This window comes from Cibotium barometz, chromosome 9 (assembly GCF_041138505.1).
Source record: "Cibotium barometz isolate CiBa-2024 chromosome 9, ASM4113850v1, whole genome shotgun sequence".
NCBI lineage: Eukaryota > Viridiplantae > Streptophyta > Polypodiopsida > Cyatheales > Cibotiaceae > Cibotium > Cibotium barometz.
This window is the reverse complement of record NC_141054.1, coordinates 47,336,899-47,348,808: the sequence shown is the minus strand read 5'-3', so window position 1 is coordinate 47,348,808 and position 11,910 is coordinate 47,336,899.

The following is an 11,910-nucleotide window of genomic DNA, read 5'->3' as shown; positions in this document are numbered from 1 at the left end:
GACGATGAGGATGATCATAGGTATGTAATTAGATTTGGAGCAAAGGTGTTAAGCTTTCGGCAACGAAAGTATCCACAGATCAAGAGAGAGTTATGGGGGATAGTCACTGCTCTAAAATGTGAAAAAGAATATCTTATTGGCGCATCTGTACTTGTGGAAACTGATTGCTTGCCACTTCTTGGGATGATAGCAAGTTGTACCACTCCAGATATTGCTATGCTTAGGTGGATTGCTTATATCAAGTCACTAAATCCTGAGTTTGAGCATATTGCGGGAAAAGATAATCCAGTTTGCAGATATGCTATCAAGAGCCAGGTATGAAAATGAGAAAGAAATGATTAGTGACATTGATGATGTGGGTACAAAATTCTATACTACAGCATATGCAAAAAGGGATCATATTTGCCTATCAAATGCACTTGAGTCTTTTATTGAGGAAATATATGAAGGGGATTGGTTGCTTATTAGTCAATATTTGAGTACTCTGACAAGGCAAGAAAATTGGTCTGACTCAGAATTTAAGAGAATCCGCAGAAAAGCATATGGTTATTTCCTAAAGGATGGGTATCTCTGGAAGCATCCTAAGCAGAGGAATGCTATGCCACAGAGAGTCATATGTGATAAAGAGACTCAAGGAAAGCTTGTGAAAGAATTCCATGAGAGTCTATGGGCTGGACATAGAAGCGTGTGGGCCACCTTTACCAAAATAAAGGAAAAATATTGGTGGAAAGGAATGTACAAGGATATTTCCCAATATGTGGAAACATGCATGGTATGCCAAATGTACTCAAATGTGCGGCATCGTGATGGCTTGCAACCAACCTACCCACCTGCCATGCACTACAAATGGGTAGTGGATCTAGTTACAATGCCTTTGGGAATTTGGCAGATGCGGTACATTGCACTTGCAAGAGAAGATTTGACAAATCAGGTAGAAGGGCGTGCTCTTAGAACAAAGAGTACGGAAACAGTATGCAAATTTCTCTTGGAAGATGTGATCTGCCGGTATGGTTGTGTTGGGAAGATAACAGCTGATAGGGGTGAGCTAGATGTTGAAGAAGCAAGGGAATTCTTCTCTAGAATTGGTATCAAACTGTCCCTAACATGTGCTTACAATCCTGAGGGCAATGGGAAAAGTGAGCGAGGGCATCCTCCAATCATTAAAGCTTTGGCTAAGGCATGCAGAGAAAGAATGCGAGAGTGGCCAAAGCTGCTACCATATGCCTTGTGGGCTGACCGTACAACTCATAGCTCAGTGACAGGATACATGCCTGCAGAATTGATGTATGGTCAGAAGCCAGTGATGCCAGTTGAAGAAGTAGTTCTAACTTGGAATGTATTGCCCTGGGTCGAAGGATTGAGCAGAGATGACCTCCTTGCATTACGAATAAGACAGTTGGAGAGGAGGCCTGGAGATATAGAGCTTACTAAAGCCCGCTTGAAAGATGCAAGGTTGAAAAATAAAGAAAGATTTGATAGTAGACACAGACTCCGGCCAAAACCTATTGAAGAAGGTGATTGGGTTCTAATGTATGACAGTAGCCTTGACAACCAATTCACTGTTCAAAGAAAATTTGCAAAAAGATGGTTTGGCCCTTACATTGTCAAGCATGTGCATGGAAATGCCACGTATACTCTGTGTGAGCTTGATGGAACAGAAATAAAGAATCTTGTAGCTGGCAAAAGAATCAAGATATTTAAAAGAAGGCATGATAATGATCCTTTTGATTCACAAGAGATTCAGGATGAGAGGCTTGACAGTGGTAGTATGGATATGGTTGAAGAGGAAGAGGATGATCTTCCTGGAACTGCAGAAGATGAAGACGACATCAAGTTATATGTGGACCTTGATGATGATTTGGCACATACCAGAGGATGTGCAGGTTTAGAGGGGGTGGATGTCGTGCCATGGCACGTCTATGATGTGAAACCGTGCATGTGAGGCCATCAAATACACATCCAGATGCATGAGGTTATGTGCCATGACGAGTCATTATATGATGCCATGTACATATGTTCATATTGTAAATGAGGTTCAATAAGACAAGCTGAGGCTGAGCCAGATCTAGGAGTTTCTGTATATGAGTGTGGAGGGTGATGGTTCTGCTGTTACTCAGAGCCCATGGGTAAGTTAGAAACATCCAGTTATATATGATGGTATGAGTGGCACGCCAAAGGGATAAGTTAATGATGTTAATGGCTTCCCATGTGCATAATGTGTGGTAGCTTTTAAATGGTATCGATTGGGTCAAATCAGTGAATACCTCTTATGGAATGCAAACATGAGGGCATCTCAATGCACAAAGGAATGTATTTATGAAGATATGGGAAAACACTTGAATGAACAATTGGGGAGTCTATAAATCACATGGCCAATATGATGATTTATACACTACGGAGGCATCAAGAGTAATAGAGATTCAATGGACATTACAGTGCCGAAGAATTTGTTGGATGCCGGGGAATAAAATTAAATGAACTGCCTTGCATTGAGAACTTTAACCTTAATGCTAAGGTTATGCCTTGCATTGAGAACTTTAACCTTAATGCTAAGGTTATGCCTTGCATTGAGAATTTTAACCTTAATGCTAAGGTTAGAAGCAATACGCTAAGGGTGGCAGCGTACGTGGAAAAGAAATACATAAGAAATGTATTTCTTTTATTTGGAATTTTCTAGATAGTATGGAAGGGATGGGAGTGCAGCTTTTGTAATTGGAAATTTCCGCATGGATAGCTGCAAAAGGTGGTGGGGGGCGCCGAATTCTCCGCGGGAAAAAGAGAAAAAACCAGAGACAGACGGCGGCGAAGTTCAGTGTGAGAAAAATTCTGCAGAGAAAGGGAACAGCGTCCATTCGACCAGTTTCTTTTATTTCAAGAATATATATACTGCTTGTGCTTTGTAGGTGTTAGAATTAAAGGGTAAATTTAGTACTACATGATGATATACTTTTGGGAAAAACCATTTTCAAAAATCGACACTGAAGCGGTGCTGCTCCCCGCGTTTCTCCTTCGCATAATCGGCGTTGAAGCGACCTTTGAGACAAGCAAAAATAAAAAAAAACAAAGTGTAAATCCACTCATACATTCAGATAAGCTTTTTTTTCTACTACTTTATTGGACTTAGGAAAGGGGTAAGACCCATAAATCCTTAAAGGATTTGGAATTGAGAAAAGCTTGGTGAACAAGCTAATGGTTGTTTTTTAGAACTTGATGTTTTGTGGAAAAAGGTATCCTCTTAGCACATTTAAATCACGGGAAATTGGTCTAGCTTCTGCTTGATTGAATTCTGGAAGTCATGAGCATGTTTTGCCATCTTTGGTTGTGAGATGTTAGAATATTAAGGCAGGTTTTCAGGTGAAAAAGAGCATCATGAAATAATGGTTTTGAAGGCACTGGATGTAAAGGATGTAACTGGTCACATGTATATTGGGAAAATTTAAAGGCCTTGTTATGCCTACATGTGAATGGTTCAAAGGATTTCGAGAAAGAAGTCAGTGAGCAAAGGAATAAACACTTGGTATGCAATTTTGTGCAATCATCAGGATGAATTCAAGGATGTATTGAGGCAAGTTGACACATGTAATTGTCATTGGAAATAGTGATGTTCAATACTCCTTGGGAAATTTTATGCGTGAGTTTCCTTGTTGGATTTGACATTCACTCTCACAGCTAGAAGTTTCGTACTTTCCTGGCTGTACCGCACACTTCACGACATCTTTTGGAGTGCCATGGCACATCTATGATGTGAAACCGTGCATGTGAGGCCATCAAATACACATCCAGATGCATGAGGTTATGTGCCATGACGAGTCATTATATGATGCCATGTACATATGTTCATATTGTAAATGAGGTTCAATAAGACAAGCTGAGGCTGAGCTAGATCTAGGAGTTTCTGTATATGAGTGTGGAGGGTGATGGTTCTGCTGTTACTCAGAGCCCATGGGTAAGTTAGAAACATCCAGTTATATATGATGGTATGAGTGGCACGCCAAAGGGATAAGTTAATGATGTTAATGGCTTCCCATGTGCATAATGTGTGGTAGCTTTTAAATGGTATCGATTGGGTCAAATCAGTGAATACCTCTTATGGAATGCAAACATGAGGGCATCTCAATGCACAAAGGAATGTATTTATGAAGATATGGGAAAACACTTGAATGAACAATTGGGGAGTCTATAAATCACATGGCCAATATGATGATTTATACACTACGGAGGCATCAAGAGTAATAGAGATTCAATGGACATTACAGTGCCGAAGAATTTGTTGGATGCCGAGGAATAAAATTAAATGAACTGCCTTGCATTGAGAACTTTAACCTTAATGCTAAGGTTATGCCTTGCATTGAGAACTTTAACCTTAATGCTAAGGTTATGCCTTGCATTGAGAATTTTAACCTTAATGCTAAGGTTAGAAGCAATACGCTAAGGGTGGCAGCGTACGTGGAAAAGAAATACATAAGAAATGTATTTCTTTTATTTGGAATTTTCTAGATAGTATGGAAGGGATGCGAGCGCAGCTTTTGTAATTGGAAATTTCCGCATGGATAGCTGCAAAAGGTGGTGGGGGGCGCCGAATTCTCCGCGGGAAAAAGAGAAAAAACCAGAGACAGACGGCGGCGAAGTTCAGTGTGAGAAAAATTCTGCAGAGAAAGGGAACAGCGTCCATTCGACCAGTTTCTTTTATTTCAAGAATATATATACTGCTTGTGCTTTGTAGGTGTTAGAATTAAAGGGTAAATTTAGTACTACATGATGATATACTTTTGGGAAAAACCATTTTCAAAAATCGACACTGAAGCGATGCTGCTCCCCGCGTTTCTCCTTCGCATAATCGGCGTTGAAGCGACCTTTGAGACAAGCAAAAATAAAAAAAAACAAAGTGTAAATCCACTCATACATTCAGATAAGCTTTTTTTTCTACTACTTTATTGGACTTAGGAAAGGGGTAAGACCCATAAATCCTTAAAGGATTTGGAATTGAGAAAAGCTTGGTGAACAAGCTAATGGTTGTTTTTTAGAACTTGATGTTTTGTGGAAAAAGGTATCCTCTTAGCACATTTAAATCACGGGAAATTGGTCTAGCTTCTGCTTGATTGAATTCTGGAAGTCATGAGCATGTTATGCCATCTTTGCTTGTGAGATGTTAGAATATTAAGGCAGGTTTTCAGGTGAAAAAGAGCATCATGAAATAATGGTTTTGAAGGCACTGGATGTAAAGGATGTAACTGGTCACATGTATATTGGGAAAATTTAAAGGCCTTGTTATGCCTACATGTGAATGGTTCAAAGGATTTCGAGAAAGAAGTCAGTGAGCAAAGGAATAAACACTTGGTATGCAATTTTGTGCAATCATCAGGATGAATTCAAGGATGTATTGAGGCAAGTTGACACATGTAATTGTCATTGGAAATAGTGATGTTCAATACTCCTTGGGAAATTTTATGCGTGAGTTTCCTTCTTGGATTTGACATTCACTCTCACAGCTAGAAGTTTCATACTTTCCTGGCTGTACCGCACACTTCACGACAGCGCCACAATCTTCTTGGACAAGCTTCCACCTTATTACAATTGAGAAACCATCAAAATATGCACAAAATTGACAATGAAAGATATCAATTTTTCATGTCACAGTATGCATAAAAGATGAATATTTTATTGTAAAAGTGTTACTTTTAGCATAATTGAAATTCATGCATAGAGGTATGCATAAAAGATGAATATTTTATTGTAAAAGTGTTACTTTTAGCATAATTGAATTTCATGCATAGAGATATGCATAAAAGATGAATATTTTAGTGTAGAAGTGTTACTTTTAGCATAATTGAATCTCATGCATAGAGGTATGCATAAAAGATGAATATTTTATTGTAGAAGTGTTACTTTTAGCATAATTGAATTTCATGCATAGAGGTATGCATAAAAGATGATTATTTTATTATAAAAGTGTTACTTTTAACATAATTGAATTTATGCATAAGAAGATGCATAAAAGATTGATTTTAATTCAAAAGTGTCATTCTCATCTAAATTGAATTCATGCATAGGAAGATGCATAAAAGATTGAATTTTAATTCAAAGTGTCATTCTCATTTAAAATGAATTTATGCATAGGAAGATGCATAAAAGATTGATTTTTATTTTGAAAGTGTTAGTCTCCGTAAACGAAATTTATTCATAAATAGATGCGTAAAGAAATCTTATATCAAATATAAGAATTCTCTTGTATTCTATAAAAGATGATTATTTTATTATAAAAGTGTTACTTTTAACATAATTGAATTTATGCATAAGAAGATGCATAAAAGATTGATTTTAATTCAAAAGTGTCATTCTCATCTAAATTGAATTCATGCATAGGAAGATGCATAAAAGATTGAATTTTAATTCAAAGTGTCATTCTCATTTAAAATGAATGTATGCATAGGAAGATGCATAAAAGATTGATTTTTATTTTGAAAGTGTTAGTCTCCGTAAACGAAATTTATTCATAAATAGATGCGTAAAGAAATCTTATATCAAATATAAGAATTCTCTTGTATTCTATAAATAGATATGGGAAATGATAGGATATGATAAGATTCATATGAGATGTGATAGGATGTGATAAGATGTGTATGAGATGTGATAGCATGTGATAAGAGGTGTAGGAGATGTGATAAGATGTGTATGAGATGTGATAGGATGTGATAAGAGGTGTATGAGATGTGATAAGATGCATATGAGATGTGATAGGATGTGATAAGAGGTGTATGAGATGTGATAAGAGGTGATAAGAGGTGTATGAGATGTGATAAGAGGTGTATGAGATGTGATAAGATGCATATGAGATGTGATAGGATGTGATAAGAGGTGTATGAGATGTGATAAGATGTGATAAGATGCATATGAGATGAGTTAGGATGTGATAAGATGAGTTAAGATATGATAAGATGTGTATGGGATGAGGTAAGAAATATATGTGATGGGATAAGATGTATATAGGTTGTGATAAGGCGAGAATGGATGTGATGTAAAAGAATAGATGTGAAGACGTATGTGGTTATATGAATGGGAATGCGGAAATGAATGTATAAATGTGAATGTGGATGTAGAGGTAGATGTATGGATGTGAATGAGAATGTGGACTCATCAAGAAGAAGTTCATTCTGTTGGTGAAGACTAGTGAGGTCCACATCTCCTTTCTTGCACATGGTTGAAGAAGCTTCCCCTTCCAAGGCTCCATTGTCTTCAGCATCCCCTCGATCCCTTCCTAGGGAAAGACCAAATGCAACTCCCTCCACCTCCCCTTCTGAGATGGAATCCTGGGAGCTACCACTTGTCTCCTCTTCATCGGATGACTCTGACTCTGAACTTTCGGAAGTTGAAGGTTCACCTCTTACCACTTTCTTGCGACGACTCTTGATGTTGTAGTGGACTTTCTTATTCTCACCTTGTAGAATAAGATCACCTATCTCCCACTTTTGAATTGCCTTCACTTGGCGAAGCCATGGCCTACCCAATATCAATGGGTAAGCCCTAGCATCAGGCTTTGTAGGAATGACCTGAAAAGTTGTGGGCATAGAAATACCACATACATCCACTCCCAAATTCCTGACAATTCCTAAGGTTTTCACCCTAGTATTATTAGCAAGTTTGATGCGATAGGGAGAGTTAGTAGAAGACAGCTTTAAATCAGCATCTTTCATTGTTTTTTCACTCATCACATTGATTGATGCACCTCCATCAATGTATGCATTAGAAATTGTCTGCCCCTGAATGATGACATCAATCATCACAGGCACATCATCTCCTACATCAATATCCACCTTTTGAACCATAGGAGTCCCATTATCCCTCTTCTTCTTTTTCCTAGATTCCCTTGTGCTAGCTAGCTTACCCCATTCCTTTCTAAGCTTTGGAGAGAGTGCCAAAAGCTACCCAAATGTGATTTGTGCCGTTTTCTCCCTAAGATCTGTTAAGAGGTTATAACTAAGAGATCCTTGTCCAAGAGGAAAATCAGATTGTCCAATTTTCCTCCTAGATGACTTCTTCTTCTTCTTATTTTTCTCCTCTTCTTCAGATTTATCTTCTTGTTCTTCTTCTTCCTGGTTTCTAGTTTTACGACCCCTTTTTGCCATTAATGGCATCAATGTTTCCTCTTCTTCTGAGTATATTTCCTCTAAAAGTGCTAAACTTTTATCCTCACTTTTAAAAAGATGCAGGGGGGAAGAGAGCTTGAGCTCTTGCAAGCACACACACACACTCACAAAACCATAATAGAGAACACACAAGGTGAGAGGCTGAAAATCTTCTTCTTCTTCTCTACACAACACTCAACACACCATATACAAGAATAAGAGTACACACAATATGAAAGGTACTCAACCAATACATGCACGGGTTCTCTATAGTGTGAACCCGACTAAATGAGCTGGCGCTATAACTATGCCAGTCTCTAGAATGGCTGTCACACAGCCTGTCATCCCACTGGCCGCATATCTCCCATGATCTCACCAACCATGCCAGTGGTGTAAGTGTGGGGCCTATCCCCCAGGCGGGTCATCAGTGGCCACCGCCTCACTAGACGAGCTCGATATCTCAACACTCCCCCTCGAGCTCAACTCCATCTCATGTACACCAAGCGAAGCCCTGAATCTGCGGAGCTTCTCTGTACCCAATGCTTTGGTGAAGATGTCAGCTACCTGATCCTCTGTGCTGACATAAACAAGGTCAAGGTCTCCTGCCAAGACCTTATCTCTGACGAAGTGGTAGTGGACCTCTATGTGCTTCGTACGAGCATGAAAGACTGGGTTCCTGGCCAACTGTATATTGCTAATGTTGTCATAGAAAATGACAACTTGTCTATCCACTGATAGACCCAAATCTGCAAGTAGCTTTTTCAACCAAGCTACCTCACATGCTGCCATAGCAGCTCCTCTGTACTCGGCCTCTGTACTCGATAGAGCAACCGTAGGCTGCTTCTTGCTGCTCCAAGTCACAACAGCACTCCCCAAAGAAAACATGAATCCACTGGTAGATCTTCTATCTGAGATACTACCAGCCCAATCAGCATCTGTGTACCCATGTACACATATCTCTGTCCCAGTCTCATAGAATAGTCCACAATGCAAAGTAGACTTCACATACCTCAGTATGCGTCTCAGTGCATCCAAATGCGGTTTCCGTGGAACCTGCATAAACTGACTCACCAACCCAACAGCATAGCTCAAATCTGGTCTGGTGATCGTCATGTAGATCAAACTTCCTACTATGCTCCTGTACATAGTAGGATCCTCCAAGATCTCTCCTGAATCTGCACTCAACTTGCCATTCTGATCCAATGGCACGGAAATAGGCTTACAGCCTGTCATACCATACTTGGACAACATGTCCAAGCCATACTGTCTCTGCAGTAATCCAATACCATGTGGTGACCTAATCACCTCAATGCCCAAGAAATATCTGAGCTCCCCCAGATCCTTCATCTCAAACTTCTGTCTAAGCAAGATCTTTACATCACAGATCTCTGCATCATGGTCCCCCGTAATGATCAAGTCATCTACATAGATGACAACAAGCACAACTCCTCTATCACCATGTCTCACATATAATGAGAAATCTGCATTGGCTACATGAAAGCCAATAGTGACAAGATATTCAGAAATCTTGTCAGACCATGCTCTTGGTGCTTGCTTTAAGCCATACAAGGCTTTCTTCAACCTGCAAACATACTCGGGGTGACCCACATCCTCATAACCAGGTGGCTGCAACATATACACCTCTTCTTGCAAATCCCCATGCAAGAATGCATTCTTTACATCCATCTGATGTAAAGACCATTGCTTTGACGCAGCCACTGCTATCACAACTCTCACCGTTGCCATCTTGGCAACTGGGCTGAAAGTTTCCTCATAATCAATCCCATATGTCTGTGCATATCCTTTGGCTACCAATCTAGCCTTGTACCTGTTTATGCTTCCATCACTGTTATGTTTTACTTTGTACACCCACTTGCATCCAATGGCTTTCTTGCCTTCAGGCAATTACACTAAATCCCAAGTTTCATTTCCATATAGTGCATCCATCTCCTCATCCATAGCTTTCTCCCAACACACATTTCCAACAGCCTCATCAATGCATGTGGGCTCAACAACCTGCACAACCTTTGCCATATATGCATAGTGATGTGCCACATAACCATCATATGTAAATCTCTGCACAGGGTTCTTCACTCTCCCTGATCTTCGCAGCTTTTCATTCATGGCTTCCATAGCCTTCTTTACACCAGGTGTTCTCATAGCTGGGATCCCAAGCTCCTCATCAAGGCTCATATCTGAGCCACTAGACTCTCCATCAACATGAGAATGCCCTGCAGAAATGTCAGGCATACCAAGGGGCTCAACCACTTTCTCTTTTCCTTTACGTGATGTACTAATCACATTTGCAGGGCTGGTATTATGACGCAGCCTGCCACTCCATGGTCTATCAACAGACCCACTAGATGAGGACTCTCCTGGTCCACTCAAAGACTGTGATTGCTGACCTGCATTCTGTGCAACCACACTTCCACTCACATCAGCCCCAATAGCTTCTTTTTTAGCAGCATACCAGCTACTCATCTCATCAAAGACAACATCCCTGCTTACCCTCAACTCACGTGTAGCAGGGTTATAACACCTGTATCCCTTTTGCTCAAGGGAATATCCAATAAACACACATTTTTCAGCTTTCGGATCCAGCTTAGTTCTCAGCTCATCTGGCACATGCACATATGCAATGCATCCAAAAACTTTCAGATGAGACAAATCTGGTTTTCTGCCAGTAAACCTCTCCTCTGGAGTTACATCATGTATGGCTGCAGTTGGAGTCCTGTTCATGATGTATACTGCTGTAGAAATAGCCTCAGCCCAATAGCAATGCGGCATATTCTTCTCTTCCATCAATGCTCACGCAATCTCCGCAATGTGCCTGTTTTTCCGCTCAGCAACTCCATTTTGCTGCGGAGTGTATCTGCATGTAAACTGTCTCCGAATACCATTCTTCTTCAAAAATTCAGAGAACTCATTTGAGAAGTATTCTCCCTCTCCATCTGACCTTAGGCACTTGACATATTTCCCTGTTTGCTTTTCAACCAAAACTCTGAAATTCTGAAAGTGAGTGAACACCTCACTCTTCTCTTTCATGAAATATACCCACACTTTCCTTGTGTGGTCATCAATGAAAGTCACATAGTACCTACAGCCTCCCATAGATATGGTCTTCGTAGGACCCCATACATCTGAATGCACAACATCTAGTGCATTTCTGCTCACATATCTGTTACGTGGAAACACATGCTTTGTTTGCTTCCCAAATTGGCATGCTTCACATATTTTCTGCATACCTTCCACTTTAAATTTTGGCAGCCCTGTCACAATTCCTTTTGTTTGCATAGACTTCAATCTCTGCACATTTACATGTCCAATTCTTTTATGCCATATGTTTGTGTCTGCAACAACTCCTAAACCATTTGCAAACATCGCAGCACTCATTTCAGGCATGTCTACATTCAATGTAAACATTCTTCCCACTCTGTTGCCTTTTGCAACCAACCTGCACTTGTCTTTAAAATCTTCAACATAACACCCATCAGGGTTAAACCGAACCTGCAAACCCTACTCAATCATCTGGCCAACTGAAACCAGATTCTTTGTTATGTTTGGTACATGAAGTACATCTGCAAGGTACTTCACTTTGCCATCCTGCATAGACAATGGCACATCTCCAACGTGGGCAATTGGATGAGTAGTGTCATCCCCTGTTTCCACAAAACCTGGTCTTTCCAGGTTTTTCATCTCCTTGAACCACTCCCCATGACTCGTCATGTGGTTCGAAGCACCTGAATCCACATACCATACATTATCTTTTTGTGCTGCATCAACATTT